This window comes from Dromaius novaehollandiae, unplaced genomic scaffold, assembly GCF_036370855.1.
Source record: "Dromaius novaehollandiae isolate bDroNov1 unplaced genomic scaffold, bDroNov1.hap1 HAP1_SCAFFOLD_124, whole genome shotgun sequence".
NCBI lineage: Eukaryota > Metazoa > Chordata > Aves > Casuariiformes > Dromaiidae > Dromaius > Dromaius novaehollandiae.
Genome location: NW_026991357.1, coordinates 25,944 through 45,588, shown reverse-complemented (window position 1 = coordinate 45,588; position 19,645 = coordinate 25,944).

Below are 19,645 nucleotides of genomic sequence, written 5' to 3'. Positions count from 1 at the left end.
GTTTAATACCAACAATGTAGGTAAGTTGTCAGCTCTGAAGCATCCTTAATGCTCAGTGTTAGTTTCTTTTCAGTGTAATACTACATAGCAGGCTGAAGGAGCAAGAAGAGCAGGGAACTTTTGCTGGAAGTTTCACTAAGTATACACCTCAGTGAACTATGAGTTCTAGGTAGATGTTACCAATTTCAGACTAATGATACCAAATCTGTAAAATGCTAAAATGACAGTCTAAGCTATTTGCTTAAGTAGCTTTTTCCTGCAGAGTTAAATTTTATCTTCCACATAGAGGCTTCAAGCAAGTGGAGTAACATCTGTATCAATCCTCAACATCTGCAGATTACATGGATTTTTTAGTTATTTATTTTTTTAAGAATTTGCACCTATGGACAGGAGACACAAATCTTAGATTAGTCAAAGACAAAAACATGCGCAGGGGCACATTAAAATTTTCTGCTTTGTCTCAATAATTGTCTTACAGAGGGAGTACGTTCCCTTTCACTCATACTCAACAGAAAATGTCTCTCAGTGCAACAGACATTTAATTCAGGAAACACGGTTTTAGAAGTCAGTTTTCCCTCTGTCTTGGGAACTGTGTTTTGTCATCAGCACAGCTGGATGGGGGCTTTGCTGCCTCACAGGAGCACACGCCTTCCTCCCTCCTCAAACAAACATCCCTTCAGCATGAGCATAGCTGTCCACGCCGGGGGGAGGAGGATGGCCAAGCCTTCCTCCCCTCCTGCCAGGCACCCCAGGAAGCTCTGCCACCAAGCCAGAGTTACTATAGGGACACTGAAAACCAGTGCTGACAGTTACAGCTGTTGAACTAATGGTTCTGGTACGCTGTTCTCACTGGATCTCCTTCCCAAATAAAAACTTAAAAATGGCCATACTGCCTTAGACTAAAAGTTTTGGGGGAAGGGAAAAAATTTCCTTCCCTGGCCCACCATACATTGAAGGAACCCCGTAAGTTAACGAAAAATCCAAACGATCACTTTTTTTCTGTAAAATGGGGTCAACATTGTTATGGAAATTAGGCTTGTCGGCCACCATAACAGGGCCCGACCCTAGGTTGCCGCAGAAAAGTTCAGAGCCAAAACAAAACAAATTAAATAATTAAATTTTAATGACGCGTGTGCAATAATTACAGCTCAAGCTGGGTGCCTCCAAAGAGGGACCCTAACATAAACAAATCCTGGGCAATTACAGTTTTTTCAACTTACATTTCCCACCCCTCACGCGGTAGTTAGACCAATAGTAATTTTTTGGTCTGGGGTCTCCTGCTCCTCATTGGGTCTCATCGTCATTCTGAGGTAAGCTGTTTTTCTCCTTATTTTTGTTTTTTGCGGTCTCTGATGACGGTTGTACCTCTGTTTTTGTTGGGTCTTACTGTTGTGTCTCAAGGTCCTGAGGAGGAGGAGGAGGTGATTCTAAAGCATAACAATTATCACTGCCCCAGCAGTGAGCTAAGGCTTTGTCCCTCAAGGTCCTAATGCCCTGCACTGGTCTTATTTCAAAGCCTTGACACCCTCCCTTTCGGAGTGTGAGACGCAGGAATGCAGACCGCTTGTAACTTCCTTAGCTTCCTAGCTTGAACCAGCTCTGAGGCCCTTTTCTTACTGGACTAAGTAAAAGTTCATTATTTTATCTAAGTGCGGCCTAAGGCTTCAGCAAATTTAGCGCCTCATGCTAAGCAAGTTTCATAGAAGTTGTGCTAAGCGGCTACCTCTAGACAGTTTCGGTTCGCTATTCTTTAACAACATGACTAATGTACCCATTAGCTGGACACGACATGAAATAAATCGCTCATGGCAACGCAAACCTTGATATTCTTTAAAATTACACCTTCTACTATGAGATTAATATGAAGAAAGTATACTGAAATTATTTCCTTGAAGATATTATTTGACATAAATTTTGCTGCATGAATTCATTTTTCAACTTAGTACTATTTATCCTGTTGAATAATGTTCCTATTGTAGCGCGGGGAAGCGTATTGGTCACACCAGTGTAACTGGTTCTGCAACCAAGCTGCGTTCTGTGAAAGTCAGAACCACTTCCACCTCTCAGAGAGGAAGAGGCCCAATGCTGGACATAATTCAGTGTTTAAAGTTAGACATAAAAAGTACAAAACTGGACCTGAAATGCTGATATAAGTTGGAGTGTTCAGTGACTCACTTCTGAATTAGACTGCAAGCTGCACCTGTCCAGTTTGTTCCTACAGTAGGCAAAATGAAAAGACTGAGTTAATCTCAGAGAAATATTCCTAACGTCATTAGCATCTAAAACACCAATTTCAAATGTTCCAATAAAAACAAACAAAAAAACTGACCAAGCCACACAATTAAGCAGAGAAACATAAAAAGAAATGGTGATTCTTTTTCCTTATTTTATTGGATAAATGATTTAAAAGGTAATAACAATAGTGTTAAAACTACTACAATATCTTTCCACAGCCATATCTCACAGACCCACAGATAACCTTCTATATAATTATTTTTTGCTTTTTCCTCATTTTTATCTTTTAAGCCATACTTATATTAAAATGCCCATTTCAACAGTTTCTTCACACTAATAGCAATTAAATGTGGAAGGAAGGAGGATCTAGTTATAAAGGAAGGGGTTTCAGGTAATCTGTGATATTATTGTAATCAATCAAGTTGCTAAGGAAGGAAGGAAAAGAGAGAGGCCTTACAAGCTACTCCAGGTAGCTTTAAGCCTATTGTGTGTCACCGTTGCATTACAGATAACTCAGGATGCTGGTGAACAATTCAAAGTAGTTTTTTGGTAACATATAAAACACTAAAATAACTTAGAAACTAGATCCAAATATTTTGAAAAGAATCAACTTTGATATACAAAAACAGTCATAAGTTGTTACAAAAGTTTCAAACAAAAGTTTGTTTTCTCAGTGCGTTTATGTACCAGCGCAATTACTGGGTCCAGAGCAAAGAAAGAGGTTTTTATTCTTTACTTTTTCTTTAACAGTAATAAAAAATGAGGAAAACATAAATTTGTATGTAAAGAATCATCGCTGGTCTTAAGAATAAATGTAACCAGAAACCCTTAAATCTGAGAGGCACACTTTGGGTTTCCTTTTTTTCTATTTTTTTCTTTTTTTTCTTTTTTTTTCCAACATAAAAGGAAAGTCACCAGTTTATTTAAATGGAGTAGCTACTCAGACGCCCCAAATAAACTTAATTCAATTAACATCACTAGCAAAAAATCAGTTAGAAACTGTACAAAAATAAAAAAGTTAATACATTTAATCCTGCAGGGATTTTGTAAGGACTGGAAGGCAGGCTTTAGGAGCAGCATTTGGGCATGGCTGGAGGCTTCTTTGGTTCGATCTAACACACACAAGAGATGTAACCTACTCCAGGCAACAATTTTAAAACCCCGCACATTTGAAGACAAGTAAGGAGGTCCATATACAAACGCCAGGGTGTGCCAGTGGATTGGACTGTCTCGATTAAACAGCAGTATATCTGAGGTCAGAACTCGAGCGTGCCCTCCCCCTGCCACCAGCAGCAGCGGGGCGGAGATGGTGGGACGTCAGTGCTACAGCAGTCGGGGCAGAAGGCGGCCGCTTGAAGCACGACTGAGCAGCAGCTTCACGTCAGCTCTAGGGGTTTGTCGTCTAACTCAGTTTACAGAGCATGGTTTTTAGGAACATTAAGCAAAAGAATTAAAAGAAAACCCTTTTAATGGAATAAGGCAAACTGATTAGTGCTCATTGGAAGTTAGCGTTCCAACTTAAAACAGTGAAACAGGCTACGTGGTTGTACCTTAACTTCTTATAAAGTACCCCAAATAATAAAAAAAAGTCTTTATCTAAAACCAGCGACGTATCTGAAAGGGCAATAAACATAATTACAAGGGAAGGCCATTTACGAAAGCGTTTCTTGATCAGCTTTAAGCAAACAGACCTATTCTGTCCCAGTGCATGTCACAGTGAACTGCACATTTTGTACAAATAAACCCACAATTACACAGAAAACATCTGTAGCATTCTCAGCACTTGCGTGCTGAGGAGGTAGGTGCCCTAGAAACACTGTAGACAGACTGATTATTCTAAGCATTTTTATAAAATATCATACAAATCTGATTGACCGTAGACTTTGTAACAGTTTTTTTAATTAGTGATACAAAACTCTGGTCCAGAAGGGTCTGGCATTAACTCATTTTAAAAGCACACCTTTACAGTTTGAACCATATTTTTAAGCAACGGCTACTGAGAGTTAGACAAAAATGCGTTGTGCATTATGCTGTGTACAAAAAGGAGACAAAACTATCCTTTTTTCCCCCCAAGCCACGGTGGGAAGTATTGCTGACCTCGTCCTTAAAAACCTGCAGGATTGTTTATTCATCAGTATAGCATTACTACACTGGTAAGAAATTCCGTATAACATCTGCATATATTGAAGATTTTTTAAAAAAATCTGATATGATTTTAGATCCGCATGACCAGTCACGTGACCTGCTTGAGGTTGATTAGCACCTTTCAATACATATATATTTTTATATATAATAGATCTTTTTAAAAAACTTCTAACAATGAGCTCATACAGAAGCATGAGCATGCTGTAACGAGATGACAGATAAAGATGGGGTTGGATGACTTCTTTTTGCAGCAGACAATATGATTCAGTTTGTGCTCAGTTTCACCTATAAGGGCAAAGAGGAGAGGCGGAAAAAAAACCAAAAACCAAAAAAAACCCCTCTGTCAGGTAGCCACTTGTTCACAATTTCCACTTGAAGATTAATCCATTTAAAAATGTTCCCCAAGTAGAAACACAACAGTATCATCCAAAATAGCCTCTATATAAACTTCTATTAATTTCTGCAGCGTCTGCCTGGCACCTCTTGGCTCCTGAATTTTCAGGCCCTCTGTTTATTTATAAATTAAGGCACCACAACTGAAAATGTTAATATTTGAACATCAGATGCTGTGGATGAAGGAATGCCGAAGACCTTCTATAAGAACCTCCATAAAAATTAAGTAGCAAAGCTAATCTCACATAAGGGATGAGCATAATTTATCCAAATCTCTTTTTGAAACACTGAAACATTTACAATTAGTCTGACATTTGTTACATCTTAACTCAATTTAGCTATTGGAATTCTGTTGTATGTATTTTTTACAAACCTTTGTTATTTGAAATAACTGTAATTTCTGCCTACTGCAGTTTACTCATCTGTATTAGGAAGGTCTTTTCTATAACAGATAGGATGTGTTATCCCCTAGAACATGCGCTGAACTATGACAGGTATTAGTGGGAGTTCTGCCCCCCCATGGCTGGGGGCGCCGGGCCCGCCTCTGAGCCGCGCTCCCTCACGGAGCCGAGATCCGCTCCCGCTGCCTGAGGTCCCGGGCCGCTGCTCTGAGGGCGCCGATCGCGGCGCGCGGACGAGGGGCCGTTGGGCGAGGGGGGCCGTTGGGCGAGGGGCCGCTCGGCGGCCGTCCGGCGTCCAATCAGCGGCCGTCCGGCGTCCAATCAGCGGCCGTCCGGCGTCCAATCAGCGGCCGTCGGGTGCCCGGGCAGCGGCGGCTGGACGCGCAGGGCTGTCGCACGGCCCCGAGGGGCAGGGGGAGCAGGGCGCGCAGGCGGGGGAGGCCGAGGCCGAGGGCAGCGAGCCGAGGAGCCCGGCGCAGGACGGCGTGGGGGCCGGGTAAGGGGAGAGAGGCGGCCGCGGGGCGGGGCACGTGGGAGTGCCGGCCGAGGAGAAAGGCAGTCCTGTAACGCTCAGGCGGAGGAGAGTGAAGGGTGTTAACGGGGCTGGGAGGGTAACGGGTCTCGGGGCGAGCGGCTGGCACCGCCGTGCAGTGACCCCGTTCATCTGTAACTCCTCTCCCCTTGCAGGCTGTTGCTTGCAGTTACCGTCCTGGCGTCAAGAGGCAAACCCCCCAGTGTAGCCTTGTTGTGGGCTGCTGGCTTCTCCTGAAGCTCGGGAGGGAACAGAGGGGACGTCCTTGCATTTCATGTTTCGTCAGCCCGACAGCATTTTGGCTTTGATTCCATCTTGCTCCTACCTGTTCCTGGACAGTGACAGGGAGGAGAAGAGGCACTATCCCACCATGTCCCGTTACAGCCTCCATAATCTCCTGGACTGGCTGTACGGGGGGGTGGAGCCCAGCTTTGCTGGCAATGGAGGGCCAGAATGCGCTGCCTTTCTCTCCGGGCAGCAGCGTCTGCTGGAGAGCTTGGTCTTCCTCAGTGTGGGTTTTGTGGAGATCCTTCTGTCCCTGTGGAAGCTGAGGCAGCTGCACTGCAGGGAGCTGGAGGGTCATCTGCTACAGCAGCCCCAGGCTAAGCAGGAGAGCTTGGGCAAAAATCTGCTACTGGTGGCTCTCTGTCTCATCTTTGGGCTGGAGGTGGGGTTCAAGTTTGCTACCAAGACTGTCATTTACCTGCTGAGTCCATGTCATGTGGTCACTATGATGGAGGTAAGGCCCATGTGTGGTTACCAGGAAGTTTGCTTTAGCTTTATACTTGCAAGGCAGTATTTTTATATAGTCAGTTGTGGACCAAAAGTGCATAACAAGGGTACAAATGTCAAGAATTGATATAAATTTTTAATAATGATTTAGTTTTTAATTGGCCAAACTGAAATCGATGAAGAAGCAAACGTCAAATGAAAATACTAATGTCAAACTTCCTGCTTGGAAAGGCAAAAGATTAGTTACCTTTACCTGATCATTGCTTCAAGAATAGAAAATGCTGTTTCCAGTGACAGTAGTGGTAAAATTTGCACCAAATTTAATGAAAGCAAGGCTGTTGCTAACAGGCTGATGTAGTTCACTGGTAACGTTTTCAGGTAAGTTTTTTTTCAGGGATGTGAATGTGTTTTGTGAAGTTGTTGAAGAAATGAATTACTCCTCGTGCAGAAAATTTTGATACTGGCTTTCTAATTTTAAAAGCTGAATGGTAAGGAGGCCAGTCTTACCTCTGTCACATTTATCTGTGGGATGAAATAAGTGGTCTGGCTGAATACCTGTGGGTACACTGTGTAACTTAATGACTTGTGTCTAGCTTGCAGATGCACTTTAATATACAGTTTGTGTAGCGGTTGGAATACTGGAAATGTTCATAAACAATTATTGAACTGTGATATCTAAACCTTATGAGCTCTATTTTCCAATGGTCCTGTACATGTACCTAGAAGTCACCTTCACTGAGAATGTAATTATTTTTGACATCTCCCAAACTCCTTTATAATTTTGTTTAATTTCTCTAATGCTCTAGCCTCAACACTGGACAATTTACAAAATTTAAGCTCAAGAATTAATAAAAGAATGTCAAAAAGACTTTCATAAAAGCTGCCATGATAAAAATATCTGTCTAATAGCAATAACAAATAAAAATCAAACCAATGTAGTTCTTACTCTCAGTCTCCCTTTGCAGAAGGCAAAGGATCAGGGGCAACTGATCTAGGCTGTATCAGATCAAGCCAGTTCTTACTTTCACTCCTGGAGAGCATTTTCTGAAAAAGGAATGGTAACATTGTTTTCTTGTAGTACCAGAGGTCTAAGGGAGATGGGTATCCATTTAAGAGGGGAAAACCAAGCTCTTTACAGAAATATGCAAGACATTTATAGCAATTAACTTGCTGTTCCAGAACTTAATTAGTAGGGTATGTAAATTGCTTAGCAGTGATGCAACGTTAGCTCATAGGACTATAGGACGCTTGCTGCCCATAAAGTAGTAACAATAGCTGTGCAATCAATTAGTCAATATTGGTAATGAAATGGAAAACATAAGTTAGGCAAGAGCTGTAGAAATATTTGAGAAATGAAAAGAAATGGAATGTGGCCATATTATTTTAACTCTTAATATTTACTGGAAGATTTTCCGATTAATTCTCTGGATTAGAAGGTAAGGTTAGATTACTGTTATGACAGATAAGTTTAGTTCCCCTGATATGGTATTATGATATTATGTTACAATAGTAATGTGATATTTATTATAGGTGTTCAGAAAAAGCTGGTATTTATGCATAAATCAGGGAGCTACTATTATTTAGCTCATTTATTAATGGTCTCCTCCGGGAAGACAGAGATTTACCTTTTGTAGCGAGGCATGGGCAACTCTTTTTAAATAATCTCTTTCAGACCACAGTTGCAAACCAGTTGTGGAGCATGTTTAAATCTATGCTAATAACTAATTGGAAATTAGTTATTATACAGCAGTTTATTCTGTGAAATTCAGAAGATGGTATGTCAGCAAAATGCAGAAGTTACGCCTCTTCATCTTTAAACAGCTGCCTTAGGTATAGGCAGGCCCATGTTTAATGTCGAGGATGAAAACAGTTGCAAAACAACAGCGTTCAACAGAGAAAACAAGTTAGATAACAAGACTGATGTCTTCCATCAGCAAGAAAAAATATATATGGTTGGAATCTTGTGAGTTTTGTTCTTCTGCTCTGAGTTTGCTCAAGGCAGCAGGTTGGCAATGAGATATATGAAAATACAATGTTACCATTTTCTTCTGTTCTTACAATTGTTTGTACATAATCCTGCTGCTGGGCCTAAACAATAGGATGAACAGTGGTAGGAGGTGAAGAGATGAAACGTGCTGCAACATTTGAGGTCACTGAAAGGGAAGCCAACAGTAGCTGTTGGTAAAGGTCTCTTCTTGCACTCGATTTCTATTTTCCTTTTCTAAGCTGAGACTATTTCATCTCAGAGCAACAAAGGCTCTGGGCTGTAAGCCAGAAATATTTGGAACTGAAAACTGCCCTCCAGTTTTGTCTGCATAAAAGCAAAAGTCCTGCTTTTGAATGACCTAAAAGTGAAATGAACTAACAAAATAAAATGAGACTTAAACCTTGCGGTGTATTTGAGTAGACAAAACTGCATAATATAATGGTTACTGAGTTGTGCAAATAAATGTGTTTTGTTCAGGTGTCTAATTTCTGCATATCACTTACGCCAACCAGTGTTCAAATCAAATCTCCTTCATAAGCAGGAAGAACTAGTTTAGATGTGTCATCAGAAGGCTAAAGTGTTGGTCAAACGAACATACTCGTTTAAACTACCAAAACAGTTCTCTTGGTTAATCAGATTCAGAGAGCTTGTTGCCATCCTGTCAGCTAGTTGAATCATCTAGAAATAATACAGTTTATTTCCACACCTGGACTTAGTTTAGGTTTCTTGCTTAACTTTTGGAGGAAGAATGACAATGTTGTTTTTTCACCTGTGATGTAAGTGCAGCATCATTTAAAAAAGGGTGGGGGGAACCGAAACTATTTGTTTCTTGATAAGCTGCTTTTTTTTTTTTTTTTTTTTGGATAAAGGTAGAATGGGAATTTTTGTAGTATCTTTGACAGCTATCCCACGGGGATGGAGGTGTATTTGTGCAGTGCAGTTATTTAGTTGGTGTGGTGTAGCAGGAGAAATGGCCTCTATAGAAAGTAAGAATTCTGTTATAGCTTGACTTTTTTTTTTTTTTTTTTAAGTTCTTTCTCTACGTGGAGTGCTCTTACTGAAGATGATTTGAATACCTCTTAAAGAAAAAAAAAAAGAGAAAAACAGTTATTAAGACTGAGTATGTGATTGGACCAATGATACTGCTGTAAACCTGGCATGAAAGGGTATGCTAAAGGGGACACATTTTAAGACCAGTAGTGTATTGCAATCCTGTTTTTCCTTGTATAGCAGGAAAAGATTTACCATATGTATAGAACATACCTTTGGCTGGAATAGACTGTCCTAAATGCAAAATTTATGTCCTTAAGAAAATGCTTTTTAGGAAATAGTCACACATTGCTGGATGGTTCTATCAAACAATGATCTTTTTAGGCAAAGGGAACTAAATTAAAGGGAAAGTGGGGGGGGGGAAGACAAGGGGAAGAAATGTCTAAAATATAGGGGAGTTGAGTTTCACGCAGTGATCTTGATCTTAGAGCTGAACTTTGTATAATTAAAATCACTGCTAAGTACATCTGTAATTTGATAAATAATAAATCCTATGTTCACTATTTCCAGTTTTAGCTTCTTTAGAGACCTGGAGCCTTCCTGTCCTCTGTAAGAGGCTACTGTGTTTTTTAGAAACAATGGGCTGTTTTTAGAACGTACGTAATAAATATAGCTTGACTGAGTCTGCATCATTTGGGAATCTGTCCCAGCGTATAATTCATTAATTCTCTCTCTCTCCCTCCCCCTCCCCCTTCCTCCCCTCCCCCCCCCCCCAATTTTTTAAACATTGGAAAAAATCTGATTAGGTGGTCAAATGTGATTTTTAGGTGTGATTGTAAATTTAATTTTCATACACTGCTCCTAAATATCTTTTAATATTTGGAAGAGTCCAGTGTGTGTGTTTTTTATATTCTCTCTCTTCAAAACCTTGAATTAAAAATCTAGGGTCATTTGTAGCCTGTTGTTTGATAGTGGGTATGAAGAACGTTTGATTACATAAATTCAGTAAATATTTATAGAAATGACACTAAATAATGGCAACAACTGTATTGGGTAATGTGAGCAATAGCCTGCATGTAAAAGTTTAATGAGTTATGCAATTTTTAAAGGGCAGCAGTATTCTAAAGCAAAGCTATTTTTTACAGAGTTTCATTCACTGCTGCATGTATTATGATTCTTGGGGAAGATATAGAGGAGTGAAGGCAAAATTTCCTATGACAATGTAAGCTCTCCAAAATGTAAGGAGATATATATGAGCATATATATGGAGCATAGTATACCTTACAGCTTATTCCCAAATCAGTACATTTAGCAGCTGTGTGAGCCTGTTGTAGCAAGGTCAACAATCCTTTCAGTGGTCTGAAATATTATCTGGTAGACATGAAATCCTTCATTTAAACTTAAGTGGAAGATGTGCATAATCGCAGCTCATAAACATCAGATGATGAAGCATGCTGCTTGTCTTCAGCATAAAACAAGTCTTTCTTTCTCTAACTGCAAATTAACTTGCAATACTTCCTCTTAAAGCTGATTCCTGGAAAGGAAAATCATCATAGTGTGTGGTGAAAAAGGGCAGATAGAGAACAACTGAAGCACCGAGAGCACCAGTATTTCTTGGCGGCAAGGCTTATTTCTTGCCAAAGGGTGTATTTCACTGCTAGAAGGATGGCAGTAGTTCAAGGGGCACAGGTATGTTGTGTCATGTCATGTCATGTGGTAAGGGTTTGTATTTATTCAGATTGACAAGTAATTAGTGCCAAGTGAATTTAGTTGTTTATACTTTAATACTTTGGTAGTTAGTGAAATGCCAACTTAAATTACCAGGAATATGGTGCTATATGCCTTGGGGTTTTTTTGGATTATGTCACTGTTCCGGTTTCTTTGGCTAACATGATGTTCTATAATAAAAACAACTATTACATATGTATCATCCTGATGTTTTTAAAGATTGCCTCTTGCTCCAGAAGTACTTAGTATGGTACATGGTGTTAATTTTTTAACATAATCAAAAATCATCTCCAAATACCTTATTAGTGAGACTGAGAAGAACAGTACGAATCTCTGGGTAATCACAGGGTAATCTCTGGGTAATCCTGCAGCTTGGAAAAATAGAAACTTATTGCATTCTAGCTTCTCTATCAAGCCAAAAACTTAAATTCTCTTAATTCTCTCAGCTAAACCCTCTTAATTCTATCAGCTTCTGATGTTATATATAAAGCAGGAGTATTCTTGATTGAGCTCATTAATAAAGCGTTTTTATGCAAAAGAAGGACTAACCTATAACTCTGAAGTCCAGGGAAATAAATGTAATAAGCCAATCACTGAAGATGTAGTGGTTAGTGATTATCTCCAAAATATAATTCTCTTTGCCAATATGGAAAACAAATTATGGATTTTTGACTAGAAAACGTTGGTGGGACTGCAGGTGACTCGTATTTTACTCGGATATAGGGCTCTGCAGCGAGTGCTCAGAAAACTGGGAGAAAAACATTTCTGTTCTTCAGTACTTTGTCCACCTGAAGAAATTACAGAAGGTATAGATAGATGCAGTATTGTGAAAGGACTGAGAGTAGTTGAAACTCAGCTTTGTGGACAAACTGCAAAGGCAAGTATGGATGGTATGTGTTTTAAGGTATGATGTACATGACCATTAAAAGACTAAAAATTTTTAGAGAACAAATCTAGGAAAAAAAAGCCTTTTCCATACGGTATTGTAGCAGCTATGAGGTAGAAGATAAGTCATGTATCAAGCTAAGTTTATAGTTGTTTGCATAATTCTTCCTTCATAACAGAACTTAATTCAGTTTGGACTGATCCCTTATACGTATGGTAATTGTGAATGTCGGTGACTGTACTTTTCCTGAGAATTAATTGAAATCCTATGATCTAAGATAGTTGCTCTCTGGGTAAAAAATTAAAAATAATTTTATACAGTCATCTTCTAAGTTGTGCTCAAGAAAAAAAATCAGTGTGCTTAAGACTCGTTTTATTATCATAATTATCCTGACATACTCAAAAGGTACTATTTTGAAACTTACTTTTCAAATCCTACTAGAATAACATCAGCTGTTTTTATTTCATCTTTTAAATTAGCTCTGTAAACTCCAAAAAACAGTGTAGACTGGTTTCTTTCATATCTATATTTTGTGTTTGATGGCACTCTTTAATGGAAACCTTTTTCATGTGCAATGCCATTTTGACCTTTTTTTATTATTATTATTTTAGGCTTTGGGAGGCACTTACAAGGTGTCTCTGCCCTGCCTGGACATCAGTTTGGACAAAAGCTATGGGAAGTTAATTATCTGAAAGTTGATCTTGCAGTCTATCAAATTTGGTTGCCATTGGCCAACAGGATCAAAAGGTAGTAAAGGCAGAATGCTTGTATCTGTACAGGCGATGAACATAAAATCCTATTTTTAGGAGGGAAAAAAAGAGTCTAAATGAAATTGAATAAAGTCAAAGAACTTTTTGTAAAACAAAGTCTAGAAGAGGTAGCCCAATAAAACAAGGAAAATATAAGATTATGCAGAGTCTTCAATAAAACTACGAATAAACTCCCAAATAACCTTCATCTTCCCAAATCATTGTCCACTATCTGCATATCTTTGCCAAAACTTCTATTGAGGCTGAAGATGCAATCATCCCCCTGTATTGGCCAGGAAAGAAAAGCTAGAAACATTCAGTATACCATTCAGGTTTTAATCTACAGAATAGCCCACAAGAAAGTTAATTTTAATGTTTGTAACAATGTATGATTTTTTTTCCCCCCTAAAATATCAATAATTTACTTTTTTGTGATATTAGGCGACATTATTTTGCTTTTAGAACAGAGGAACAGAAAGGTTGAAACTGAAGTGTCCATTATTGGGGGCAGGGGGAAATAAAGGAGGAGAGAGGCAGATTATATGATCAAGTTACTGAAGACTTGAGTTTTAACGCCTCGATGAATTAAGGTCTTTTAATTCTACAATTGTCTTCATTTTAGCATTTTATTTTTTTCAGCTTCCCTGATCTTTTAACATTGTTTCCTTAATGTCTTCATGCTTTGTTGCTGTGGCAGATTCCCTGAAAAGCAGTTTAGTTTTTTGGAGGGAATATTAGTAAATTTATCCTTGTAACATGTCAAATATGAAAGAGCTGCATATCTTAGGAAATGGTATATAAACAAGGTTTTTTTCAGAATGTGCTTTTTTTGTCTACTGAAGGAATAAATGTATATGGTCCTTAAACTGTTTCATCAGCACAACTGAGGGATTGGTGAACTGTGACAATAAAAAGGTATTAGTGACTTGAGGCAGAGTAGAGCAAGAATATGCTAAAATGGTTTTGCTTCTGTAGGAAGCTGTGATATGAAACTTCATGCTTTGCATATGTAACAAAAGTGAATAGATATGAATATGCATATGAAAATCTTATTGGGAACATGTGAGCTTTCACGGAATCATTGACAGATGTAAATGCAAGTTAAACCTGTAGTATTTTATTAGGAAGTTGGAGACTTGAATATTATTTTTCTAGTCAGCATTTTTTTTCTTCTCCCCCAGATTAGTTTCTTATTGTCACCTTTTGCTAACAGCATTAAGCTAGGAGTGGGGAAGGAAGTAACCCACTACTAGTGAAGGCCTAGTGCAGATGGTGATTAGAGGAAAAGGAAGAAAAATAGCCTCAGTGCACTTTTTTTCCCTCTGAACTATACCTAAGATGTCATTACTAATGCTGCTGTGATACACATAGGAAGACCTGAGTCCTATGTTAATAATTAATCCTAAAATACGAGAAGTCTAGAAAATCTTTCACCTAGGACTATATAATGGAAGAAACGGAGTACAGGTTCTTCTGATAAACAAGCTAAGCCTATGTAAGGGGAGACTAACCTAGAATGTCCCAATGAATATATATATATTTACAAGACATTACTTAGTCTTTAGAGTAGAAGATGGAAATTGTTCAGCTTGCTACACCTCTCTCATCCCCAGGTTGAAACTGGGAGGTTGGAAGGAGGGGCAGGCAGCTTCAGATGTTCCCAGAGTCTGTTTTGTGTAACACAGGAACCACTTTTTACTGTAGTGTTATGTAATGCTTTGCCAGCAATGTTGCTTTGAATTGTGAGTACTCTTAACAATAGATTAACAGTTCCACAGGACAAATTAATTAATCCCTGAATCCATCTGACAGCTGCAGAAAGGCAACTGTGCTTCTTATGCTGAGAGGTTAAGTACGTTTTAATTGTTGCTGTATAGCAAGGAGAATGTAACAATCTCTTAGTGTCCGTTCTCTTTTCAGATTTGGCATTCTAAAAGATCTTAACCTTATCTCCTGATTTGTCAAACTGTATTTATGAGTTTTAAAGAGTTGCTTTTTAGTAGGCACACAGATGGCTTCTAAATGATATGGCTGCTTTGTGCTGAATTGATAATTAATAAAAATGATCAACATCTAATTTACAGCCTTGATTCGGTATCGAGGTTTATGGTGGAGTTATTAAAGCATATTACTTTCTGATAAGAAATAATAGGTTGATTGTTTTGAACTTATTTTAAAAATGAATTCTAGACTTAACAAAATCTTCTTCACCTTTTAAATTATCCAGCTGCTTGAATGTTCCTTGCCTTATGTTTTATCATTGTAGGGGGTAAATGGATATTTTTCACATTTACAGTGAAAGCCAATGTACTGTAACCTTTTAAACATACCTTTTAATCTCTTTTGCTCTAGAGGGTACTTTGATACACCTAAGAAAGAGTAAAGGCTTTTATTTAGGTAGAGATTGAGCAGAGGGTTACCCTCCTCCTCCCCTCCCCCCTTTTTTCTCTTTTTCTTTAATTCATTCCAGAATTTGGTCATGGATTTTTCATATTGCTCTGAATGTTGCAAGTAGCAATTAAAAGCTAACCTCTTCATTTCAAAATAGTGTATTAAAACAATCAATTTATGACCTGGTTAATTGAGCATGACTGGAGTGTTTGAAAAGAAAGATACATTTCCAGTCTGCTGCGGCTGCAACCAGGCACTAAATCAAACAGATGGCTCACAGAGACAGGCAAGCTGCTGTTATTAAAGGTAAATGAAATCTTCTGTGCTGCATTTATGAGACATGAGAGTTTTACCTGTAGCATGCTCAGGCAACTTTTGCCAGAAACAACTTTCCTTGGACTTCTGTAAACATTCCTATCTATGTGATGGGTGCTACTTTGTCTGAAGCTTAATCTGGAATAGTTAGTTGCGTGACTTGTTCTTTCCTTCCCCTTCTGCCTTTTTGATCATCTTCTTTTGCCGTTAGTTTATTTCTGATCAAGCAAAATCATCTTTCTGCATATCTGTCTCTCAGTAGGACAAAGATTAGTAGAAGACAAGTGTTTCATGACAAGTTTTGACTATACTCTCTCCCTCAATTCACCAACTCAAAAATAATGTCATTAAAATACTTCTAAAGGGAGCTTTAGGTGTAATATTTTGAAGAGTGTTGGAATATTTTGGAATCCAAAACTGGAGAGGCAGCCAAGTAATAGAAAAAACCCCAGCTCTCCTTACTCATAGTGCACATGGAGTGGCACAGTAACATTAAATAAATTGGAAGGTATCCAGGCCTAGATATTTGAAAAGATATTTTACTTCAGTTCAGATACATTATTGCTATTATACTCTTTAGTTGCATCCTTTTCAAATGAAAGATTGTGCTTCCCTTTTGAGAACAGCTCTTGGGATTTTTAGTAGTCTTGCTTTCTGAAATGCTGATTAGTCAAACTAGTGGTGGAATGTGGCTTTATCAAATGTCAAAGAAGCGAGGAACCATTAGACAAACAGACAAATGGGAAAATTTGTGGCTGACATGAGAAATGATTTTTGAAATGGCAGTGTTCTCATAAACCTTTTGGAGCTTGTAAAACAAATATATACCTTCTCATCAGTATCTGAGAATTCTTCTAGACTTGACTCCAGCATGTATCATAGCCTTTCATTTTAGAGATTTAATCAGCTGTTTTTAGGATCTCAATTGTAGGCTAGTCATGCCTTATAATGGCAAGATGGGGAAAATGCTAGCAATCTTCCTAACGTAGTAAATTTTAGCTACTATAGGTAGTAGCCTGGTAACATATCAGGACATTTACATCTTGAAGTTTGAGTTTCTCTCAACATCTGAGCATGTTGGATTTGTAATAATGCCATTTAGGAAAATCTGCTTGCATCAGGGACTTTTTTTTTTCCCCCCTCCACCAAAAGTGATTGATAGCAAATGTACTTAAGAGGCACTGCTGGATTAAAAAAACAAACAACCCTCCCCCTCACCCAATCCCTTTCCTTTCTTACCATGTCCAATCTAGCAATACAGTTAAATGGAAAATGGAAAACTCCATGTGTCTGACTGTGTTCTTTACCTCTTTCCAACTCATACGGGTGCACATGCACATTGCTGAAGTCTAGATTTGCAAATTGTGAAAGACTGTTTAAATAAAATTATTTCCATATGAACTGGAAAAATCAAATAATGGAAACCTCGAATATCTCAAAACTGATCTGGTAATTGCAGCGTAAGTAATGCTTTAAAGTGCAAGAAGTGAAAATACTATTAGGGGTTACCATAGTGCATGCAGATTAGAAAATTAATTTGTCTTAAGTGAGCTGTCAGGTTAATGTTAACATAGTTCATTGTGGTTTCATAAAGTTGCAGTCTTTTGTGAATTTTAGGTGTTTGTTCCAACATTAAATTTGTTCACACTTTGGAGATGTGGGTGCATTTTAATATTTTTGCCATTAGGAAAACTGATATAATCAATAAAAGCCCCCAAACTTGCTGCAAAATACCACTTTATTTCAGTGGATATCTAGCCTTTTTTCCATGCATGTTATTTTTGACTTTTACCTAGAGACATTACTGCAATGTCAAGGAGTAATTTTTTTGTAAATTCTGACTTCTAAAAATGCATTTATAAAAAAAAAAAAAAAGAATTACCTGTTTTCCCCAGTTCCTTATTCCCTCTGAGTGGTTATGCTTGCTTCCGGTGATTAAAAGGGAAGGAGCTTAACAGGAATTTGTGGAGGGCAAATGTAATACTTTGTGATATCTACGTATTGCTATCTTCTCGATCCTGCCAGGAAATTAAAGGTAGGGAAGGCATACTTTGCAGAATATTCCTTTTGGACTAGCTGACAAATGAAGAGTTGGCATACATTACCATAGGAATAGTGAAGACTGCCTTTTCTCTCTCTGTGTTTTTTGCATGGGAGGAGAGGACTGATACACAAGGGAGAGAAATGTTCCATTGACCTCACTTAACAGTGGTGTGAATCCTAATAGACTTTGCTGTGCTCACTTCTTAGAGAGAACAGTGCGTCTAAGTCCAAAGGAAGAAACATTTTGCTCTAGGTCATAATGTTTCTATCTTTTGATCCCTGTGCAGCTCTGTAGTCTCTCACATGATCCTGTCTGTCACTACAGAAGTTCTCCTCGATAAATTCATGCAATATTACCTTGATAAGGTCTTCAGAATAGTCCTTTTACATACAGGCTCTACTACCTACCACAGTAATGCAGATGACTAATAAATTAGATTTAAGAAAATAATGATCGCTGCTGTTTAAGGAGCTCAGACATGATATTTCTTGGAAACTCCATCAAATACTGAATGATTGGATCACATACATGTTCACTCTATACAATTTTTAAGCATATTAATGCAGGGGGGGAAATATCCTTTTCCTTCTTTGCAGTCTGTCCCAGAGCTGCAGATATCACTTGGAGCTTTCTCTTCTTTCTCAGTGCATGGTTCAAGAAATGCATTATGGAACAGGCTGATTCTCAACCCAGTCCTGGGTTGGTTCAATGCAACCATGAGTTTAGTCTCTTTCAGGTCTCCTCTCAGTAGACGAATAGCTAAGCAGTGCAATCCTCTCCCTTACAGTCTCCAACTTCTAACAGCCCTGGTGACCCATCATGTGTTCTGGTGTGACCTTTGTATTTGGGCTTGTGCAGAGGGAGTGCTGCTCATGCAGTTCTTCGTGCCAGAAATATTTCCCATGGGGATGGACGGTACTTATGGTCTTGCAGAGCAACTAGGAATTTGACTGACTTTCTGACTTCTGTTTTCTTCTGGGTCCTCAGGCTTGAAGTGAAGTTCTGTTTGCAGATTTACCAGTGTTTTGAATTTCTTTGTAGTTTATTACTTGAAAAGAATCTCAGAATCTCCTGGTCCTGTGCTGGTGAAAGATTGAAATGCTGCTTTCTGTCTCTCAAGCATCCTGACTCACAGTGCTGTGCCCACGTAAGGAAACGCACAGATAACAAGTCCTAAGACCACCCATGATTTTGTATCCTCTCTTTCTCTCGCTCCCCTCAGCCCAAAATCTTTTTCAGGTCGAAGATGCTTGATGTGTTAAATTGATCCATGTATGGAAGCTATTCAATACATTTTGATCATTCTTGTTGACTTCTGTAACCCTTTCCCAAATCTGCTGTCTTTTGGGTGGGTGGTGTGTGTGTAAAAGTGAGAGGGAAGGGAATGACCAAAACTGTGCCCAGAATTCAGCAGGTCAGACAATGAATATTTTATAGCTTATTTTTCCTCTCTCAAATGTTACTTTGTACATTTTGGGCTTCCAGTTAATTCTTTTGTCCTTCTTTTCCTTTGTAACACGTGAAAATATAATGGGTAAAATGAGGAGGGATATTGCGGTTGTTTCTTAGCTTTTTTCTAAATTGAAAGTTTAGCTGTTCTGCCTTGAATGTACGCAATGATGATCAGATAAAAACGTGTGTGGAAGAGCCTCCTTCAGTGTACTTTAAAATATATGTTGTCTCGTGTCTGCAACGTGCCAGCTAGGATGGGGGCTATTATCTCTGCTAGTCTGAGCAAGTAAAACCTTCAGAGTTTTACCAGGAACACAGAAGCTGGGTACTCTTCACAGCCATGTCACTAACTTTATATGATATTGTTCAGTTTATAAGACTTAGCTGTTTCCGAACTCAAGGCTAAGGACTGCGTTTCCAGTATGACAGTGAAATGTAATATTATTATGGAATGAGTATGTGAACACTCAGTACGTTAGAGCTTATGAGCGTGTCTGCTGTGAACTAGGTATTTTCAGGCTGCTAATTACTATGTGAGCTGAATGATGGTGCTCTCTAACATTTAAATCTACTCTGTGAAATAATCCTCTGTAAATCTGCTACAAAGGGTCTGTAAAACATTCCTTTTAAGAGGTTGTGAGGTTTATTTATCATGGAAAGTAGGT